Below are 23302 nucleotides of genomic sequence, written 5' to 3'. Positions count from 1 at the left end.
AACCCTTTGGCACAGTAGCTGCTATCGGGACACCCAGGGTTCCAGTTTCTCCAGGGGGTTGGTTCTACCTCCTTCACTGAGGTCTGCCCACTGCACCAGGGAGTGGAATTAATACAGTCAAGAGAACAACACTCTTCCAGCTCATATAACATACCAGGAATAAATCAGATTATAATACTGTACTTAATTTTTTAAGATGTATGCACTTTATCCAAAATGAGTAAGAGGCCTGATATATCCATACGTGTTTAAGCGCTCGTGAGCTGGGGAGTGTGTGTAGAGGCTGTGCTCCAGCCAGCACTGGTCTTTCTCCTTGTTACAGTGCTGCCATACTTCAAGTGACAGGGTAAAGACAGGCTAGAGGGGCTGGTCACAAGGCAGCCCTATTCCGGTCCCTCTCTGAACTACCTGCCAGTTCACAATCACTACCCCAAAAGAGCAGATACACGGGGCACCGATTTACCTGCAAATACGAAGAGGTTCTCAGAAGACTACGTTACTGTAAACAATCAACACACTCAGGTCACGTATCAAAGCCTGTTTGCTACCTCCGCTCTGTATTGAGAATTTCCAACCCAAATGCATGTTGCTTGTTTCTCCATTTCAGAGTTATCAGAGGACTTATCTGTCTCTGGATCAAGCTAAGTGCCTTGTGTTTGCAGTGCGTATTGTTTGTTTTCAGGCAGGTGTATCTGCTTTTACAAACCTTCGGCAGAGTCTTTTTTATTAACCTCATGGCAAAAAGAGACTCCTTCTGTGTGCTGAAATTCCAATATGCATAAAATGCCCCAAAACAAGTTTGGTTATCAGGGTGCTTTTGCATCTGAAAAGGAAAATTAAGTTGTAAAGGCACTGTAAGTCTTTGCTGCTCTCCTATTTCTTCATCTTTGAATTACTTTCAGTGCTCTTCAGATCATTGTAGTTTATTACAATTTACATCAAAAAAGGAATTGTACATTGTCTTATGTCACACATTTTAAATGAAATGGCAGCAGTTAATACTGACTGGAGTAACAGCTCAGTATCGACTGCAAAGAGCTGCACTCTCCTACAACATATCCTTCCACCAGCTACCTGGGCATCAGCCTGGCCTTCCTGAACGCTGCTGTCCCCTCTCGCAGCCAGAAAACCCTGTGTTTTGTTTTTTTTTTCTATAAAACAGATTTTTAATTTTCTCCTCCAGGTCTCCGGTCTTTGGTTTGGGTGATTGATCAATAACGTACGTTCATACTTGTGAAAGCAAACCCAGCGCACACTACAACACACTTATGCGCAGGTTGAACTGCAGTGAACAAATAAACACCTGAACACATACTGTAAGTTACTGTAAGGCGTGTGAACCACATTAATCTTCCATTCTCTTTCAATATCCTCAGGTGCCTGTGCTGCACAGCATCTATCTGCCCAGTTCCAGAGCCTCGTCGCCGCTCGCCACGATCAGTTTTACTTAAGGCAAGATTTGCAGACCAATTACAGTTGTACTTCTCCTATTTTTCATTTAAATTAGTCTGGCTGCAAATGTGACAGATCCGCCTCAAGCCAGAAGTCCTGCCCTTTCAGAATGATATATACCGGTATGCGGAGCGGCAGAACAGATGACTCAACAGTTTTCCCAATTGTCCCGGACAGGGGAAGATGTTTTTTTTTTTTTTTAATCTGAGACAGGTACCCAGGAAAGGGTCAACCTTGGAAAAGACAGGTCAGTCTTGAGGCGCATGTGATTTTAATCGAGTCGATTCTGACAGCAGCGCTACAACTGGCGACTGTTCCAACGCAGCCTCTTGTCCACTCTTCACCTGAACCTTTTCCACCTGTGTTCAGTTTAGCTGCATTCCCGACCCCTGTGACAACCACAGAGCTGAAGCCCCTCGCAGCCTCCCTTTGTGCGCCTCCCCCCGGAGACGACACGCAGAGAGGAGGACGAGAGGGGAACAACCGCACCTGCAGGGCAGTGGAGAAGCGCCCAGGTGCGCTCCGGCGCACGGCTCTCCGACTGGCCCATTGCGGACTGGACGGCTCAGGCCGCTCAGGCTCGGGGTGTGCGCAGGGCTAGGAGCTCGGAACAATGAGCTTGCGAGGCGACCTGAAGGAGTTTGATTTATGTACGGGGTGGGAGGTACAGTACTACGGCCAAGACGAAATGCTGCCAAATGTTGTTCTTGTTTTTTTTTTGGGGGGGGGGAGAAAATAGTACCACTTTCCATTTTCACCTCTTGATTTTTGTTCTAAAACACTGCTCAACGGGCGGATTGCCTTTTGTCCTGGTCAGGTCGGAGAGCAGCTGCAAGAGGGGCATCCTCTGAGTCAGACACACAAGACTCCTCGGTGAGTTTGGTTTGTTTTCTTTTTTAAAAAAAAGGCGAGAGAGAGAGAACTATTATCACTATTACTCACCAACAACTGCTCCAGCTGCCAGACTTTCGGAAAACACCTCCCTGTATTCCACGGGTCAAAAGAAACAGCTGCTTTTCGCCGTGCGCTGGGGGGCGGCTGCGGGCCGGTGTCGGAGGTCTGCGGTGTGTCGCTCTCTTGAGCGTCTCGGAGGTGATATACAGTCCTGAGCCGCACTCGCCTCGCTCGCCGCCCCGACCAATCGGAGGGGCCGGAGGGCGTGGCCGCGGCGGGAGGACGGTTTCTATTGGCGGAGCTTAGGCACCTCGGCACAGGGTGGTGTCCCAGCGGCCCCTCAGGCCCCTCCCACAGCCTCCTGTCCCACAGGCGAAGAGGTTCAACCAAATCAGACACTGAGGAGTGATCATATGTTTTATAAGCAATTACATATCATAAAGTTATTGTAAGCATGAATTATAGCACTAAATTATAAAAATGATTTAATTCTTTCATTACGTTCACATTTTCATCGTTTGTTTTGGTTGATTTTAATGCGATGGCGTGATCTAAAATAGTTCTACTCACAGGCAGCGAAACACTTTCTGTGTTTTTTTGAAAGCTGTATTTTATTTTCGTTTTGTTTCTTGTTGATAACGGCGATGCGCCGCAGTGGCCGCCGTAGTGGGACAATAAGAAGTATGATTTTGAAGAACTGCCCGGGACTAATGGTCGTTGTTGACGACGCTGAACCTGTCCGGCAGCCCGAAGCAGCGCCCTCTGCTGGCGATACGCGCCACTCGCAGGCTGACAGGTGGGCGACCGGCTATTTTCACCTAAAAACTATTTCTGATCGTCTCCATCGCGATTCTCCCTACTGCATTTTATTCTCTTCCGTTTTCATCTCTTTATTAGAAGTACTTGTTGTAGCTGTCCTGATTTGAGATTTTGCGGGCATAATAATTGGAGCGGTTTAGCGTCGGGTCTGTTCTCGAAGGTTTGATCTAGTCTGAAACCCGGTATTTTTACAATAACAAAAAGTCGTGAAAAGAAGTTCTGAAATAGATTGAGATGAATATATTTTCAATGTTAATATACACTAGAAAGTAATTTATAAATCAGTCATCTGAAATTATCAAATACACCGGATAAATAATTTGTGCTGCTGAATTCTTTTTCATGTCATACTGTTTCTTTTTAATGTTTTTTATATATATAATGGTATTTCCTGCTAATTTAAAAATGATTGATAAAGTTAATGGTCGTGCCCGACTGCTTTCATATTAATCACTCGCTCTGAAGAATGATCTCATGTTGCAGTAGTAAAGGTAAATTAAGACCACTGGCCACCTCCCGACTTTCACGTCTGGACAGTCAGTTGCAATTTGTATATCAGTCCATCTTCTAAGCGCTTTTATCCGGTACAGGATCGCTGGGAGCAGAATCCTAGCCCGGCAAGCAGCGAGCGCCTGGCGGTCCACAGCCGGACGGGACGCCAGTCAGGGTGTAATAGTGCAGGAAACGCTGAGCTATCCTTTAAAATGTACCTAGGAACGCGGGCGTTACGTATTCTGGGACCGCTTACTACTGTATGTGACCGACTGTTGCTTGTTAATACGATTGTAAAATGCATGCCGTCATCAAACAACACACAGCTAACTGCTCACGAAGTAACAGCTGTGTTGTGACAGTTTCTAACATTTCCCAAATGTAAACAAGATGGGTGTTTTGTTTTGTTTTTTTGTAAAACAGACACGACTATTATTAATTTATCTCCCAGAGGAAAAATGAAAAAAGGGGGTGTTTTATTAAGAATAAAAGCTTGCTTTTGCTGATTTTGTTTCATTTGTTTAATAGCATTCAGGCTGATGTCATTTCCTTAGTCTTTCAAGCAGGAGTATGAATGTCTAGCTTTCTACATCGGTAGTCATTCCTACTGTGGGCTCCTTAACACTCTTCTCAGTAAGATGAAATATGTTCAGAACTCTGCAGCTAGATGCCAAACTCACAGCAGAACCTGGCAGCATATCACTCCTACACTAAAATGTCTACATTGGTTGCTATGAATGTATGTATCATGTATAAGATCTTGTCACTGACTTTTAAGGCTCAAACCCTGGCTCTGTCACACCTCTCTGAACTGCTCCATGTTCCCCTCGTAGGCTCTGGTCAGTTGAGGCTGGTCGTTTCCTCCACGTCCCCAGGACTAAATTTCGGACCGTTGGTGCCTTTGCTGTCTCTGCTCCAGTGGTATGGAACGCCTTTCCTCAGACTCGACAAGAGACAAATTCCCTGACTCTCTACAAATCAAAACTTAAAACTCATCTTTTTGCTAGGGGTTATGCGTGATTCCCTTACAGTTAATCCTGTATGTTCTTGTTTCTCTGTATATGGCTGTTTGTTTCTCTTTGGTTCTTTATCACTATGTACAGTACAGCATCCTTGGGTTTGGAAAGGCACTAAAAAAATAATTGTTCTCTTCCTCATTCTCGTTCTTATTCTAGGAGCAGAAATTCACAAGGACACATACAGTGTTGTGCTGAAATAACACCCACGTTATTGGTTACCAATATAATAACCAATATAATTATTGGCTATATTATTTTTAACACTGGTCGTGTTAAAAAAATCGGCTAAACCTGTCAGACACTGGCCTAAAAACACAACAAAATACAAAAGTAAAAATTAAATCAGGAAAAACAAATTGAAACTAATGGCAACTGCTTTTAAGACCGAGACCACGAGACACGTCTTTACACAAAGGGTTGTGGGAGTGTGGAACACGCTACAGTACATCCTGGCTCCTTCTGAAGAACAGCTGCATGACAGCCTTGGATCAGTGAGGTAATAGTGACTGAATGGGCTGAATGGCCTCTCGTTTGTAACCTGTCTTAATTTCTCATGTACAGACTTGGGGGTGATGAGGTTTAACACAGATCAGAAGAGCTGCTTCTCTTATCTGCAAACCGTTGCAGAACTGGTTTGTGTCACTTGTAGAAAAAGGAGAGTGTTTAAAATCCAAATTGACTCTCATGTCCATATGCACAGAGCACAGCCACTCCATTATTCAGACTGTCAAGCTCAGAATGGAATGCAGCAGAAAAAAGGTGAACTGGAGTCATCTCAAAATAGCCTCAAAATACATTCAGGCAAAAGCTTTTTAAACTACAGTATGTGACAAACAATTAACTTGTTTTGCACGTTTAACATGATTACCTTTATTAATCATCTCTTATTGGGCAGTTCTTTATCTGTTCTGTCAATTTCTAATAACCTTTAATCTTTTGTATGAATGTCTGGAAAAATCTATTGTTATATTTTCTGCAAGGAACATGTATCAAAAGGTGCTGCAGTGTGAAATGTCAGTCCTGAAGGGATGATAATTATATTTGACCTACTGTATATTATCAGAGAACAAATACTAGATAGCTTGAATGTATATAAATTGTTATTCATTTAATGGGCTACAATTTGAAAGCTTATTTTTTCAGTTTGAAATTATAATTTAACCCTGCAATAAGGAGAATAATACAAATCTCACAGCAGATTGCTGGATGTAGAAGACCTAACATCATGAAACTACTATAGAAATTAAAACCCAATGAAAAAAAACAGCAACAATTTTTTAATCAGATGCAGTTCTATACCATTTATCAGAAATGGAATGTATATTTTTAGTTTTGGACATGCACAACGCTAGTGTGCTGATAAAGGCTGAACTTTGTTTCACCTGTTGAAATGTCAGCTTTGGCAGTTCTGCACTGTGATCTGTACTGGCAGTTATTGATGATCTCTTACAGTGTATTATCCTCCTAGAGAAAAAAGGTGACCGAAAAGCTTTGCTTACATGCCTCTAGACCACACATCTCTCGAGTACTGACTGCATTTTGTCATTTCCAGCTTGCCTGAGTCCCATCTGTTTGAAAAGAATTTTGAGCAAGCCTGTCAGGCAACCTTTTAAAAAAATAGTCTGAGGGCACATCGTAAAAAATGAACCTAAAAAAAGTCAAAAGAAAAAAATCTGTGTTCATGCTTTCCCAGCGTCTACAGATTGGTACTATGAGAGAAACCAAAATGACACTCGTGCATTTTTTTGTAACATTCAAATAAATCCATCAAGAATACTGTAAATCTCTGCCCTAAGACATGCTTATAAAAGAGGAAATTGTATTATATATAACAAGCTCTATAATCTTGATTTGTGACATTTAACTATAAAACACCGGAACTGTTTAACATTGTAACTGCTTTATTTGTGTGTGGCTTAATATACTTATGTGCTTTATTTTTAAGGGATTATTTGATAAATCACACTATCGCTGCTGTAGACAGTGTTCAAGACACTCTAGAGTCAAACCCATCCTCACAAGCACCATTATAATCACCTTGATATTAATAATCTATAACCAAAACAAAGTATATGTAATCTGCCCTTCTATAACTAAGCTTGCAAGTCAAACTTTTGTCGATTTTATGCTTTTACCGAGAAAACAACAAAACTCTTTACTGTCTGTAAACACTTTTAAAGATTTTATTGCAGGTGCTTTTTAAAAACATGTCAGGCAGTATGTTGTATTTAAGGTTGAATAGGGTAAAAGGTTGAATAGGGTTGAAACAAATAAATGTTCCCTAACGTCATACAGAACATTATTCACGGCATAAGACAGGCCAAAATATTTTTCTGAGCTTATAAAATCCACAAACCTTCAAATGCAAGAAATGCATATAATATATAGAAATGTATCTTGTAAAGAGTGGAATAAGATACTCACAACATTCATCTGCTTCCACCCACCTTTCCTCTCATCACAGAGAAGCCAGAGGCTACAGTACACTGGCAAGCAATGGGACACCAGTCCATCGCAGGCAGACACAGACACACACATTCTCACACCAGCACACATTTCCCCAGAAGCCCATTAACCTACTAGTAAGTCTGTGGACTGTGGAAAGAAATCAGAGCACCCAGTAGAAACACACATAGACACAAACTCCACACAGGCGGCACCTCAGGTCTGGAACTGAACCCAGGGTCCCAGTGCTAAAGGGCATCAGTGATAACCTCTGTGCTACCATGCTGCCCGAGCTTAAACTGCAGGAATGCATTTTTTTTATAAAAAGGAAAGAATGATTTTTCGGTGGCATGTTAAATTTAATGTAATCTACTCTGGACACCAGGTTATTGGAGGACCTGGCGTTTCACAGCTCGGGCTCTTGAAGCAGTCTGGATATCAATGATAACATTGTTTAAAAACTGAAGTTACAACATAGAGAGGTGGGGCACCTTGCTGACATGACGCCTGGCTCTTATTCTCCTCTCTGGAGAGTTGGGTGTGTTGAGAATAACCCTGATCATGGACAGGCTGCTGCAGTTTGATCCACAGACCTTTCCTTTCTTTTCAGCTTCCCAAGAAGCCTTTTTAACACACAAGGGACAGAGCATGACTGACAGCCTTGATTATCAGTTACGTCTTTATTTTGAGGAAAATACTAAAGTGAACGTACAGTAATCTGTTCAGAAATGTACTTGGAACCTGGACACAAAACCAGCAGGGAGAGCACATCCTCTCGATAACCACCCAGCCCCTGGAACTGAACTGAACTGAACAGATCTTTTCTTTAATAGCCAAATACAGTACACTGTACAATTCACCGTAAATGAGTATGTATATAAGGAGGGGGAACAAAGCTTTGAAATCTACGTGCTTTCTCAAAAAGAGAATTGAATTTCCCACGTCTGATGCGGCTCTCACAAACTAAAAACTTTCATAGTTTAAAAGCTGTCAAGGGAAGCGCAGTGTTATGCGGATCAATTTACATACTGCACATGCACAAGAATTCATTCAACCAGAAAAAGCATCTCATGCCCGTGGGTTCGAGGGGTGATGTCAAGGTCCCTGAGACAACAGGGAGATGTTTCATATCCAGCAGCCAGCAGCTGTATCTCCCTGCAGCTCACACCTAGCAGTCTACTGAAGCCCAGCAGTGTGAGCCTGGTCAGTACCTGGATGGGAGACTTCCTGGGAAAAACTAAGGCTGCTGCTGGAAGAGGTGTTAGTGAGACCAGTGGGGGGTGCTCACCCTGCAGTCCATGTGGGTCCTAATCCCCCAGTATACTGATGGGAACACTATGTTGTAGAAAAAGGAGTTGTCCTACAGATGAGACATAAAACTGAGGTCCTGCCTTTCTGTGATCATTAAAAAATCCAAGGGTGTTTGTCAAAGAGACAACTTCTCCTTCTTAGCCAACATAAAAGTTTTACTGTACTATAGACTTCAATCGAAAATCAAAAACACTTCTGTCTTTCAAATAATTCTGCAACTGTAAAAGTAAAAACATTACAGAACATGAGTGTTACTGGCTGTGCCTTTAAATCCTACATAAAGACATGAGGAACCAGTAGATGATGGCAGGACAAAAAGAGGAATTTAAAAGTATAGGGAATGTAGGAGAGAGCTCTGAATTACTCTTGTCCGTTTCAAAAACCAGATGGGCATAAGAAAACAGGGCAGCTTAAGTCAATAGAAGGAAATAGTAATTATCTGCTTACTATAAGGCTTCCAGAGAAAGAATGCCAAGAGCAATTCAGGATGAAGGATTAGAGGGCAGAGTTAAGGAGGAGGCAGAGTTAAGGAGGCAGGCAGCACCTCTTATTGCTGCTCAGCAGCTAGTAATCGTGCCCTCCAGCAGACAGCGGTTCCTGTAGCCCCAAGAACTTCGGACACCGTTTTATTTCCGAAAGGCTTTTACACATTTCACTTGTCATATTTCATAATACATATTTATTTGTAATGTTACATATTACAAAGGCTTTTAAATATTTCTCAGACCGTTGTTTCCTTCCAGCCATTTAAAATGCAAAGAGCCCCAGTCCAAACTCAGGGATGGAAGAGCTGATTGAACAAGAAGCAGCAGTGCAGCAGTACTGGCCAGAGTGGGACTTCAGCAACAGTCATTCTTTCTCCAAGACTGGCTCACAGTCTGAATCCTGACAGATTTCTCTGGCTGTCACACCTCTTCATTTCAACGCTTTTGAAACTCAGATAAAACCCAAAGACATTTTGCTAGTGATAACTCTTGGCCTCAATAGTAGTTGTGCAGTGCAGCGTGAATAAAAAATAATAAATGTGTTAATTGCAGATAATTAATATTTAAATTCGCAATATTTTCCAGATAAAGGCAAACGCTCAACAGTACTTCATTCATGTTGACCATGTTGAGTCATCAAGGTATTTCCCTGCCCCCCGATGTTTGGAAAGAACAGTCAAAGACATATTTACATTGTGTCTCTTTATCAACAATCGGCTGGGTTTGCCCAGTTTCTGGATTGAAGCCGAAGAGAAATTAATCTTTAGCATGATGTTAACAGGAACAGTTTTAATCATAAGTGTCACACAATGAATGACCACCCAGTGCTTTTGTCTACAGTAGTTCTCAATACTATATGAAAATAAAGTATTCAGTTTAGAGGATCAATTTAGATAAAAACATATGTTCTAATTGGACTTGTTATATGAGAAATTACTGGTCAAAACTAACTAAAAATTAGCCTAGGGTCAGATTATACATTAATCAAGCAATGCTTTACAAAAAGTAATTGCCATTATTTGATTCTGTCATCTTACTTGGAAAACATCCCAGAATTCTCAGGCTTGTATAAACAAGACAGGATAATTACATCTTAAATCTACTAGCCTGAATACTCCACAAGTTGCCAAAACCCCCACACCGCCTTTTAACTGTGAGATTCTTGAAAGTGTAGGTGATCGTTAAAATACTTCCAGAGAATACATACGGTACTATAGTTGTAAAACAGTATTGTAAGGTAAAAGACCATCCAAGCTGAGGCAGGAATCAGAAGACGTTACTAAAGAAGTGCTCTGAGCTGAATCATCTGGATGATTTAGGGGATAATATATTAAGGCTGTAACTACATGGTGCATTATTTAAAGAGGTGGGTATATATATACTGTATCTAGCAAAACAATTGTTCTGTCTTCGTTCTGCACTACTGTCTTCCTTATTATGGAAATCATGGACTTCTTAAAGCACAGTCTGTCGACTTCTAGAAGAATCTTCCACAAGGGAAGCCCTGGAGGAGAATTCTGCCGCACGGGTCATGATACTGTGGAAGACCTCACAGAAGACGGACCTCCCGATTATGAGAAGGTGCTAAAACACGTGTTTGAATGAAAGGCCGTGGCAGGAGTAACGAAAAACCTTCAATGGATCAATGCTTAAATGTTCAAGAACTACCCCATCCGAAGCAATGATTCAAACTGCTTGAAGCTAAATTGATGGACAGCAGCCCGATGCTCAGAAAGACTCATGTAACAAGGTCGTGCCCAGGATAAACAGAGTTCCACACTGAGACTCATGCCTTCGCCGAACACTGAGTGCACAGATATGCTTCGTATTGTATTTCCTCTCTGTCGGCCTACGTTCAGTCATTTCTGTAAGGATTATTTTGGTAACGTGAAACTTTTTCAAGGTGATTTAGGAATGAGTTTTGCTTCGAGACATGCTCTGAGATGGGCAGTTGACAGGTCTTTAAATGCAAGGGATCAAATCCACATCTGTGGCCCCTGTGATATTCACATGATAGGAAAGCCTAGATCTTTGCATTTCACCACCTCGAATAGAGCGACACACCTTGCTCTCCGCAGAGTAATCACATCAGCTCGCTGCAGCGTGTCATAACTGGATTAGGGCCTTTGATGCTCTTTTTGCAGTCGTAACTATTAACTGCAGAATCCACATCCTTTCACCCTACAGCTATTGGTTCAGCTGTTAAATCAATGGTGAGCATAAATACCTACAGCTGCAAGATATGTGCGGTCATGAATACGAAGGAATTGGTTCCTCTCGGACGATGCCATTTCTGCCATATGGTGTGGAAGTCACACTCCATTGAGATCACCCTCTGCTGTAAATTGCAGTTCAATATTATTGTATGCACAATCTTCTTGATTTCCTGTCTTACTCTGATCTTTATTTGTTAAAAGTATCATATACGGTAATTGTTCTTACAGGTTGTCTATGAGATACAGTAAATATTATTAAATACAGGATATATGTGAAAGCTGTAATATATATTGTAGTGCTCTCGGGTTCACGTGGGTATGCACCCTCGCCACTGCCGCCTCAGGTCAGCCCCCACCGGTGGGGACTCGAACCCGGGCCTCCAGCTTCACTCAACAGGGACCCAGCCAGTTGAGCCAAAGGGAAATCTCCCCTCAGCCCAACGGCTGCAGTCTCTGCTATTCACAGGGAAGGGCGGTGACGTCACCACGCTGGTAGGCCGGCTCTCACATCCTGCAATGGAGGCCGTATGCGTTACGATATTTTTAATTTGCCTAGCATTTATATACAAAAACTTAAATGATATTGTTACCTGACCTGCCGCTTCATCCGGTTCCTTTTGCCTCTGCGTTCCCATATATTTCTTCACCTGATCCTCCCCCGCTCCATCCTACTTCAGCTCTTTTTGCAGATTCTGCTGGATCCCTTTCTATTTGAATATAGCTCATCTTTTCTGAAGAGAGACCTCGGTTTTACGTCTCATCTGAAGGACAGCACTTTTTTATACTATAGTGTCCCCATCACTATACTGGGGCATTAGGACCCACACAGACCGTAGGGTGAGCGCCCCCTGCTGGCCCCACTCACACCTCTTCCAGCAGCAACCTTGGTTTTCCCAGGAGTCTCCCATCCAGGTATTTACCAGGCTCACACCTGCTTCTGTGGGCTGCCAGTTGTGCAAGATATGGCTGCTGGCAAAAACCTCTTATAACCAACCAAGCAAATGAGAAGTTAGGAATGAATGGGAATTAACATATGCATGGACTTTACCTCCCGAAACATTTGGAGCTCTATAATAATATTTAATATTCAGTATATACACATATAATAAAATCTTTTAGTTATAAAACCTGATCAGTTATAAAACACAGCTTGTCCATCCTGTCCTTACAGTCCTCAGACAAGTGAAAGAAACATCCCCTTTTCATTTCCATGCCTGAAAGATTGTCTTTTAGAATGACTAAGAGCTAAAACAGCTCCTAAAGGAGAATAGGTGCTATTTGTCTTGGGAAATTCAGGTCTTTCTGGTTAGATAATCTACATGCTAAAGTGACTGAGAAACAATTTCAATGCTTTGTTTTGAAAATCTTAATCTTTGTTCTCTACCTTGTCAAACAGGAGTATTTATCCTAGATTGCCACCATTGTGAAGCTACAGTACCTGTATGTAGAGAGAAGAACTTTTTCACTGTGGGATTTTGGTGTAACACCTAACAATAGAAACTCTCATGTTAGGAGTAAAGGGTACAGGGGAGTTCATCCCTTGTAATATTCTGTTGTTATACTGTATATATACTGTAAAACCAAGTATAATGGTTTTACCTGAGATTATACTGCATGCAGTGCAGGCAGACACATTCAACACCTGCTCGGTAGTCAAGGATTCTGTTAGCAAGGAAACACTGGGATCCGATCCTAATATTGTCGCCATGTACCTTTCATACACATTTTAGAGAGCATGGTGGAAGGACACTACCAGAAAGTAACCAGAGTCTAAGAAGTGAAAAAAGAGCTCTGAGAAGTCTGAAGGAAAAGGGGCGGACAGTGGTTTTCACCATGTGACTGTCACCATGTGACTGGCTGAGTGGCCTCAGTAGAAGCCATTGTTTTAAAGACACGCAAGGAATTCCATCCACACTTTCCCACACACTGCAGTGCTTTACACCCAAACTGTGGAGCTCCTCATGAATGACACTGAGACGGCCCTGAGACACCAGGGCAGGGAGGTCTCACAAGACACGGCCAACATCTCTCGAGCTGCAGTGAGACCAGCCAACCCGATGTGGCTCTGCCACTGCAGGGAGCCAAGATCCAAGTTATCTTTCAGTTACATTGAAGTATGTGGAGAGAGTGAGGGGTGTCCTGGTTTAGAACAGAGGTAGAGAAATGGGAGTTTCTATTTGCTCACCCATCAGCAATGGTGGTAAGTTTGACATTACCACCTTCTAGACTGATCTCATCAGATCTTAGAAGCTAAAGAAGGGTGAGGCTGATCAATACTGGGATGGGAGACCTCGAAGGAAAACCAAGTTGTGGAGCTGGCAGATCAGTAGGTGGTGCTCTTCCCTCTGGACTAGAATTTCCAAAGCATCTTGACAGCGTGGCGTTTGGATACACAGTGCTGAAGGAGGTGCCATCACTTGAGATGTGAAACCAAAGGCCTTACTAACTGGTCATTAAAGATGCCCAGTGTCCTGGCTGATTCCCGCTTCACTGATTTCTCACTTCTCTGAACGAGCTGCTGTGTGGTGGGGCTGCTCTCCAGTCCTGGACAGATTGGACCCCCCTCCTACATGTAGAACACTCACAATGTGCATCATTTAGGATAAAAAACAACGAATTAACTACTCATGTGGTAAGAGGGATAAATAGCCTGGTCTGAACCTGACAGTAGCTGGGCCTATGCTGTAAAAGACGAAGGTGTATTGATGCCCATATCTGCTGCGTTTTGGTGTGTGCTGTGGAAGAACAGGACAGCCACATGGGGACCTTCACACACAAACCACTCCTCGGACCCGTGGCCCAGGGGTTCTCAGTACTGTACTGAGGTTGAAAAGAGAGATGCCACACTGGCATCGGTCCTACCCTGCCCAGCAACCACCAGCTCTTTAGACAGGTCTAGCGGCCCCTGCCCTCCACTGAACTGACCCCCACTGCTTCTGACACACCCACACCCACATGAACACTCAGCATTCCAGCCCGGGCCTCCTGCCCCAGCTAGTGAAAACACGAGAGGGAACTGAGACCCCTCCACAGCATAGACCTCTGCCACTACACGCAGCATGCAGGCCCCCAGCAAGCCGGTTTCATCGGAGAGTGAACAAAACCAGCGACAGTCCTTAGGAAGCTTTAACAGGTGGCAAGTTATTTATCAGCACAAGAATGATCTACAATTAGAACACCTACCATGATTACACTAAAGCACCACCCGTCCTTGCCTCATGTTAAATATCCGCTCCGAAAAAGATTCATACACAAACATGTTAAGACATAATTAGCAAAAAAAATCCTAAACCTTGAGTACAAAAGAAGGAATGTACTTGCCTTTGGTGGAGCACAGATTCCTCTGGTAGTGCTCATATGAAATGTGTTGAATTTTGTTTTTAATTCACACCTGAAATCCATATTCTTTGCCAGAACTTAATTATTTGTCTTTCTATTTATGGTGATGCAGAACCAGGGAAGGCGAAAGCTATGAATTACAGGTTTGTTGATGCATTGAAGCTGTGAGATTTGTTTTTGTGAGTGCGGTAGATGTGAATGTTAGACAAGGCCTAATCATGTAAATTGTAACAAAACAGATCAGAACATCCACCTGCTAGCAGACAGCCTACCTGTGCAGTAGGAGGTTGCAGCTACAGTTCCTGGAGCCTATTCCAGAAGACCGGGCTGGTAGGCAGGACAGAGAGCACATGACAGCTCTCCAGTCCATCAAATGCCTGTGTGAAAGGTCCAGTTTAGAATAGCAGATCAAACCTGGCCAGTGTATCTTTAGAAGGCTGTGGCACCCAGAGAGCACTTCTCTAAACTTGAAGGAACCATGCAAACTCCCTCAGCTGGGATTGAACCCTAGAGCACTCAACGGCATTTCATGGGGGTTTTGTCATGCATTTCAGTACAAGCTCTAACATTTCCTAAATAACACATGAACTTTAAAACCAGCTCTCTGTGGTTTAATTACACATCGCACTGCCGCCTGTGTCAAGAGCCCTGAGTTAACGGCCGAGTCCCAGTCAGCCTTCCCAGCAGTAGCTGCTGTGGGCGAGTGGCCTATGACCCTCTCTCTCCACCTCTTTGACTCCCCCCGCTTGCTGAAACAAGCAATCTAAGCTAACACCCGTCACAAAGCTCAGAGCCCTCCGGAGGCTGACAGCAGGAACTCAGGAGATCGTCACGGTCGTTCAGATAAAGACAGAGCAGTGTGCCAGACTGAAGAAGGGCAGACACAGCACGGGTCCTACCAGTGATCCTGCTAATCATTCTCCTCTTATTTCTTCATTCACGTTTTTGTACCTAGAAAAGTCCCTAGAAAAGCTTTTAAGTACCAAATGAAACTCAGGGCTCGAACTTGGACCACATATCCATGATGGCACACAAAAGATTTCATTTTGCATTCCTGGTTTGGATAAGGGTAACTGTTCATTTAGATTAATTAAACAAGAATCACAGTAAAACAGAGAAAATCCAGAACAGAAAAATCAGAAAACATTTCAACTTATTCTTGCTGTGATTGATGTCTGAGGTCTGTGGTTGGTGTTTCACAGGGAAGAAGGCATGACTATTCCCACTCACGCACCCTTCCACAGTCTGTAAGATACGTCACCCTGCAAGGTACTTTCCATCTTATCTATCAGTGCAAGGAAACAAGGAAATGCAGACAAATATGCACATTTAACATCAGCTCTGGCAGTTTTATGACAATTTAGGAGAGAGCTCTACTCTGCTCTCAGCTAGACTCTAGAGCTCCCAGACAGACCCACCCTGGGATCTGGACAACCTGTCAGTACAGCCACTTCAAAGAAGACCCCAGAATTCCCTTGCTTCACTAGAACCTTACAAAAAAAACTGATGGCCTCCTGAGTTCTGATTAGATTGCTGAAAAACGCTCCAAGCAACTAATCATTTTAATTATCTCTGTCTCTGCACAGTGATATATTACTTTTGAGGTCATGATAACATTTGAAACCACCTTAAACTCTATAAGGGTTCATATGTTATGTTGTCCGTGGGTCTGATGCTTCGATCAGCTAACACAGTCAGATGAGGCACAAGGGCCTAATGAACTATACAGAAGGGAATGCTCTCACACAACTTGAACGCTGCCGATTAGCTCTGCAAAGTCAAAAATGCAGCGAGATTCCATCAAATATTAAAACAAATCTGCCTTCTCGATATTTCCATCTGAAGTCATCATTTATAGTGGAAAAAATGTACCTGTACTTCTACCACTATCACAAAAAAACACTGAACGTAAAAGCTTCATATTAAAAAAGGGAGAGAGTTCAGCTGCATCCAGTTGCATGCTTTGTTTCTCCAGCATGATGCACACGGCACATGAATAAGTAAATCCACAGCACACCACGCCCTTCAGCTCTGGGGTGGCCTGGGTGAAGGGGTCCCTATTGCTGCGGCCCCCACAGTGCGGGGAAGCTGAGACCCAGGATTAAGTGACAAACTCCAGACTGTGCTAATTTTCAGAAGGCGGATCAGATGCCCCCTGTCCGTGTATCTCACCATCTTCTCACAGCAAGGCGCACTCGCATGTGAGAAACAGATCAGCTGGCATAGGCCACCTGCAGCTTTCAAAGAATGAGCCCTTACACTGTCCTCCCAGCTCCACTTTTTACGGCTGTCATGTAGTTTATGACCTGAGTTATACATTGAACACTCTACATTTTCTGCAGCAACTTGTCACATTTTCCCTTCTGGAACAGTAATGTTTGTGGCATGACAAGCACTGAAACCTGTTTGCAATATTACTGCATAAGCTTCATCTGCTAACTCATCGTAATTTCATGTTTACTAGAACATCCTTTTTTGTCTTCCAATTCTTCAAGTCTTGGCACACTAAATGAGCCCTCTCCTTGCCTCAGTTATACACCTAAGTTAATGCAGCGGCTGACTCTTGGGTTAAAAACCTGGTTGCCTTTATTAGGTAGAACAGGTAATTATTTCAAAGATATAGAAGTTTTGTAAACAGGCTCTGCGGAAACGTATTAACTGGTTTTAACAGAGACTCCTCCCAAAGTATCGGCACAGCAAAGTCAAAGATATTATTTTATGCTTACAGGCAAGCAATCTAGCCTTGTGATCAAGAGATTAATATGAATAAGTACAATATACATTATATTTCTTTATAATTCCATGCATTTAGGACCATCAAAACACAAGAAAAGTTACAAACTAAAGGAAGCCATTCAGCCCATGTCACCCCTTGGTAGGTAATTGGCCCCTTTGGCAGAAGCTGCAAAATGGCTGTACAAACCTCAATAAGTAAGATCTGAGGACGATAATTCCTTTCAGACAGCATCAACAGCTACAGGATCTGCTTCAATCCCAAAATTCCATTAAACATGACATTTTGGGAAAAACAACTGTTGCGTTTCAAAACTGAAGCTTTGGATTTCTAAATCATCGAATTGTAGCACTCCTGATTAGTTCTGAATGTATTCGTGTTCAAAATGTTCAAAGCAAGCTGCTTCAATGTAATAACAGCCTACTTATAAAACAAAAAATATCAACCAAGCATAATTTTTTTAGAACAAGCTCTTCCAGAAGAATGGAACCATTAAGACTATTTCTATGCAACAATCATTCTAATCACAGCAGACAAATGGCTGTAATCATCTGCACTCCAGAGGTGAGTTTTTCGATAGACCGTGAGGTAATACGTTTCCAAAACACAGCCTAACCATTGCTGCTGCTGTCGTTTTCCTTTCCATTGTGGTTTTACATTTTACACGAATAAAATCAGGAAACGTTAGTCAGGAAAGACATTTCACAAAAAGCAAAAAAAATGAAACCAGGATTATAATGAAAAAAATTACTAATAAGAGCTCTGCAACACAAACTTACCTCAGTGTTTCATATATAACCCACAGTACGGAATACAGTTGCTTCAGATAGCATCTGAAACCTTCAAGCAGAACTGAGGAGGTGGAGAGGGCTTCTACCACTGATATAGAACAGATCTGCTGGAGTTACAGAGTGACATATTAAAAGCAAAAGGTCTGGGTTAATGTGGTGTGAGAGAAACATTTTACAACATGGGGGGCAAGAAAAGGTCAGGCATGGCCAAGATGTTGTAAGTACTGCGAGACATCAACTTCTAATAAAAGGGAAAACCTTCCCACTGGCTGTGAATGGAACTGAATTCAACACTCTGGTTATCGACAGGACACATTCCTTGTAGACCTTTCTTGGAAATTAAACGAAACAACGAAAAAAGCACAATATATGTGCATAGAAACAACTACAGCAATACGCAACCCGGTGCTGAAAACATTTCCGTGAAGAAACCGATAAGACTGCAGTTCTTACAAACACGCACGAGCTGTCTGCAGGAGACCCGGGTACTTCACCTTCCAGCTGACACAGACGACATGAAACGGCAAACACCACATGCGCCGAAATCTGTCAGCAGCTGCCGGCCTCCCCTGTTTGTCCAGATGCAGGGCCGACCCTGCAGCCATTTGGCACATTTCTGAGTTTCGCTGACGAAAGTGAAGAGGACAAGACGAGCAGGGGATCTGCAGGGACTTGCGCTGAAGAAGCTCTCTTCGCAGGGCAGAGGGCCCTGCTGATGTAACCTGTCCGGGCCGCCTTACAGCCATCTGCTGCCCATCAACGGTTTATTGGCGGTTTAGCGTGGTTTTTATTTCAGGCCGAGTACTGGTGACAAAGCAGAGACCTTGTATGTACAGTATGTGCTCTTGTGGTTCTACCAGATGTGTTTTCCTTGCCGACACACCCACTTAGGCAACGGATTTCATCTCCCCATCCCCCTCTTGAAACACACCCCCGTCTCCGGGCTCTTCTGTACCTGTCAGTGCCCCTGCCTGAAGGCAAGCTCAGATGGGCTCGTACTCCTCAGCAGCTTCCGCTGTGTCCAAATCTTATCCAGGGTAAAATATTATGGTACTATGTGGAATTATTCGGGGTTTTTATTATGGCAATAAGTGCTGAACTTCCTCAGGGTAAATTTGTGAAATGGCAGAATTAAAAAACAGGCTGTAAGAAGAGGCCACTTGACCCAAGTGTCCTGTTTGGTAGTTAATTGATCCCAGGATCTTATCCAGCTGTTTCCTGAAGGGAGCCAGAGTATCAGCTTGAACAACGTGGCTTTGGAAGCTTGTTCCACACTCCCACAAGCTCTCGGTGTAAGGCGTCCTCAGTTTTAAATGCACTTCAGCATAGTTTCCAGTGGTGCTCTCTGGTTTGTGTTTCATTCTTGGGACTGAAAAAATTCCACTGGAATAAAGATTTTAAATATTCAACAACAGGAGAGGTCATTTCCGAAGATTTTCTCAATTGTGCTTTGTTTTAACCTACCAGTGTGTCTTTCCTCCGGGGAAAGAGCACCCAGAGGAAACCCAGACAAACATGAGGAGAGCATCCATATTCCACGCAGACAGCACCCCAGGGCCCCAGCTCGGCCAGGCCACTGTACCGCCCCCACATACTTACTATAAGTTAAATATTCTTCTAAAATATTTTTTTATCATAATATTTTTAACTACAAAAGATCCAAATCTGGATATCATTAGCTTCCCAAGTTGGGGCTACTTCAGCATTCCAACACAAAAATCACTTCCAATTTCTCTCTACTTTAAAAAGTCTAAAACATCGGTGCTCACAGGGTCTCATCCACCTTTGGAAAATATCTTGGCTCACGACTGGGGTGAGGAGGTTAATTCCACCTGTGAGGCTACAATTCACACTTTATTAGACCTAATGTCCTTATACCAGAAGTAACTGCTGGAATTACTATATAGCATTGACAGCAATTAGTCCAGTGAACTCTTAGCCCCAAGAAGGAATGTTAATCCTAATGACATCAGAGATTTAGCACCTTCAAAAAGCGTGGTACCGATACGTTTCCAAGTGATCAGCTGAATGAGCAGATTTCAGAAATGAGATAAGCAAACAAAATTCCGTCAAGAGATGTCCATCTTCCTCACAAGAAAACGGTAAGCCATTTTCTAAACAAAGACTGTAACTGATACTCACTGGCAGCAGGGATGAGCTCCCTTTTCAAAAGGGAATATTTTGCATCACGAACACTGAACACTAGCCCAGAATATCAGGAAGATGTTTCATCACTTACACTTATTTTATTAAATTTTTCAATTAGTATTTTTTGTTTCTATTTTGTTTTTAATTTTCCATTACCAAATGTAATGAATCTAGAAAGGATTAGTCAAACTGCAGAATGAAGCGCAATAATGTCAAGTACTTCTTCTTGTCTCTCCTTTCTTCTTTTAAGCCCTAAATTCAACTCAGCTTTCACCTTTAAACAATTCTGAATCTCTCGAACGAAGAGGGGTGTGTTGCTCCAGGCATGTCTGCTTGATTTAGATGGTATTTGCAAACCCTAGTCATGCATGTGTTTATGTTCACCCAGGGCAGTATGGGGGCAGCACCTAGCGGCTGCTGGGGTCTAGTTTTTTATTCCAACTCGGGACCCCTGCTGCATATTCTCCATGTGTTCACATGGGTTTTCACTGGCAGCCCCAGTTTCCTCCCACGCAGGTTAGGCTTGATTGGATACACCTACTACAACAAGTACTGGCTATGAACCATACAGTCAGGGGAACAACGCCAGGTGAGAAGATAAAAGAGGATCTGTTGTCATTTTCTGCCACTGCAATGAAAAGGAAGACAAACAGAAAAACACACAGATTCTTTCCCCAGGCCCCAAAACAACTCCAGTTCGGTCCTTCAGACAGACTGCAATTACAACACTGCTGTGTGACATTTACTGAGCTAGAGAGGCACGGGAGATTCTGAAATATTGTTCTGTTTGGCGTTTGTTGTGACATCACACAAAATTCCAACCCTTTGGATGTGAAGGATGGGATACGGGGGGTGATATGTACACAGGAGGGTACAGTACATGACAGGCAAGCGATCGATAAAGATAACACACAGAATCACTGTCACTTCAGCACAACACCACAGTCTAAATGAGTCAATTCATCTTGGGTCATGTGCCCAAGACAGTGCTCCCCAATCAATTCTGAACAAAGAAGTGCCATTGTCTGAACGACTTGTAGACAACACTTCAGTCAATAAATGGCTGGTTCAGAGATGCTTTCCTCTAGCGTGTCCAAAGGTATTGTTCTCAGACTTCCTGAAAAAAATAATCCTCCCCATCAATGCAGTTTCTGATGGTACCAAAAACAAATGGCCCTTCCTGCTCACTATTACCTGTAAGCAAAGTTGATTTCCCAAATAACATTTGAATAAGCAATATACAGGTTATGTATTGAAATCTGCTCTGCTTTGGAGTTTACAGGATTATGAAGCCTGAAAGTGTGTAACATGAAATAAATTTTAATTTCACTGAACCAAAACATGTGCTCAAACCAGGTGCCTACCATGTTTGCCCATAAAGAGCAACAGACGAAGAGAGAATGAAGTGAGAGGGTGATATCAGTGCTTAAGAAAAGAATAGAAAAAACTGCCTTCACCATTTAAGTGATCCTTTTTATCATAATAATGTTTAACATCTAAGTAAAGATGTGCATCAAGTGGTTTTAGGAGCACTAGCAATATTTCAGGTGCTAGCTGCGTCAGCATGTGCAGTCTGCAAAGCAACAAGTAATCGGTTTATTCCTGCTGAAAAGAGAAGAGAGGAAAACAACGTTTCAGCTGTGAAGTCTTCTTCAGGTGTGAGTAAGATTTCTATTGGAGTAAAAGAGATGTATTCCCAATCCCGCTTGTTTATAATGTAAGTAGGCCGCTTCACCTCACCAGATGTTTTCTTGCCTTGTTCAGAATCACCGACGGCAGCAAAATGGTACTACACATACCTGGAAATATTGCCTATGTTGCGATGTAAAGTGGAGTTTGTACACATTACAGTGTGATTTGTACATTTATTGTGGTTTGAAATGCACTCATCAATGCCAGTTCTTTACAAGCCCGGCATGTAATAACAGAGCTACAGTTCCCCTTAAAGCCATCTTCTTCAAAAGCAAAGCAGCGTTGGAGCTGGAGAGCTTTTGACATTTCTGAAACATTAAAAACAAAGCCAACAGCTCCACAGACATGGAAACACAGGCATAGCAAGTGATGCTCACTTGTTTTTACAGCTAGTGGTCAGAGTTTAAAACACTGGTAACTCACACTGGAAAAGAAAGTCGCAGCTCATAAAAGCCGAATTACCCTTTTTGAAAAACGTACAAATATGAAATGACAGGACAATTGGTAGCGAGCAGAGATCTCGGCAACATCCTGTCTAAAGTCCTTAAACGTGAGAAGATTCAGCTAGATGTCGCAATGCAGTTCTTCAGTTTAACAGAGCTGTATATTCATTACTGCAGAGGGAGCATTCATCACTGTCAGCAGTGCTGATCTGTCACGCAAGGCCGTTCAGCCACACCTCTTAAAGATGGGCCCAGAATGAGACTTCTGAAGCAAACATGACACGTCTTTTAATTACTTCAAAACGCTGTTTGTTTTCCTAGTTTCATATTTGTGAGGAGTCTAAATATCTCTGGAGTGCGAATGAAAGGTTGGGGCTGTCAGGGGCAGCCCAGCACGCCATAACGTTACACCCAGAGGTGCTGTGCAATCAAAGTCAACAGTTTAATGAGACATTTGATAGCTCAAGACGACATTCAGTGCTTGCAGCACACCCTTAAGACCAAAAGGCAAAGTGAATTTATTGCTGTACTTTACAGGCAACTCCACTTAATGAGCAAGCATAGCAAAATGAAGAAATTTCCTAAGAAATATTTTCAGAAATGTAAATAAATTAAATTAAAAGTAATTCATCTCAATCAGATCCATAGCGTTCAACATTATTGCTTCTTTCAAAAAAATGGATTAGATCCCCAGAAGACTGAGAAACCGCTGGAAGCGATGCTCGGAATATGCAGGAACAAGAAACCCATTGAACTAGATGGGCCAGACAGCCTCTTCTCATTTATAAGCTCATACGTTCAAGTGGCTAAACAGACAACCGGTTATTTCCCATCCTCAGAATATTGCTCGCAGACGAACTGGGAGAGGCTCATCAGTCTTATAAAAGCACCAGCAGCTCCCTAATCCCCTCACACTGCTGTGTGCCAGCAGGGAGAAATAGAGACGGGGGTGCACTTCCTACTGCACTGTGACAGATATTCTGGGATTAGAGAAACATTCTTCCCTAAATTCAGAAATCTAG

General features: G+C 42.7%; 1 protein-coding gene and 1 long non-coding RNA gene across 5 annotated transcripts in view; one reads left to right on the top strand and one right to left on the bottom strand.

Moving 5' to 3' along the window:
* lypd6 (LY6/PLAUR domain containing 6) overlaps nt 1-2569 on the bottom strand; it is a 31203-nt gene extending 28634 nt beyond the window's left edge. The window contains exon 1 of one of the 3 annotated variants that reach the window (XR_011191254.1): nt 2395-2569. The gene's annotated coding sequence lies outside the window, so the exon portion shown is untranslated. The remainder of the gene's footprint in view (nt 1-2394) is intronic. The other 2 variants (XM_015358609.2, XM_015358608.2) reach the window with 2 other exon arrangements.
* Nucleotides 1608-6014, top strand: LOC107078762 (uncharacterized). 2 transcript variants are annotated; one of them, XR_001479731.2, is made up of 4 exons: nt 1608-2116; nt 2270-2325; nt 3002-3142; nt 4491-6014. It is a non-coding gene; the product is annotated as an uncharacterized lncRNA (long non-coding RNA). The 2 variants fall into 2 exon arrangements; XR_001479730.2 differs by having other exon boundaries at nt 1608-2325.
* Nucleotides 6015-23302: the final 17288 nt, after the last annotated feature.

This window comes from Lepisosteus oculatus, chromosome 12 (assembly GCF_040954835.1).
Source record: "Lepisosteus oculatus isolate fLepOcu1 chromosome 12, fLepOcu1.hap2, whole genome shotgun sequence".
In the NCBI taxonomy this organism is placed as follows: domain Eukaryota; kingdom Metazoa; phylum Chordata; class Actinopteri; order Semionotiformes; family Lepisosteidae; genus Lepisosteus; species Lepisosteus oculatus.
Note: the sequence above shows the minus strand (reverse complement) of the source record. Positions and strands in the feature narration are given on the sequence as shown.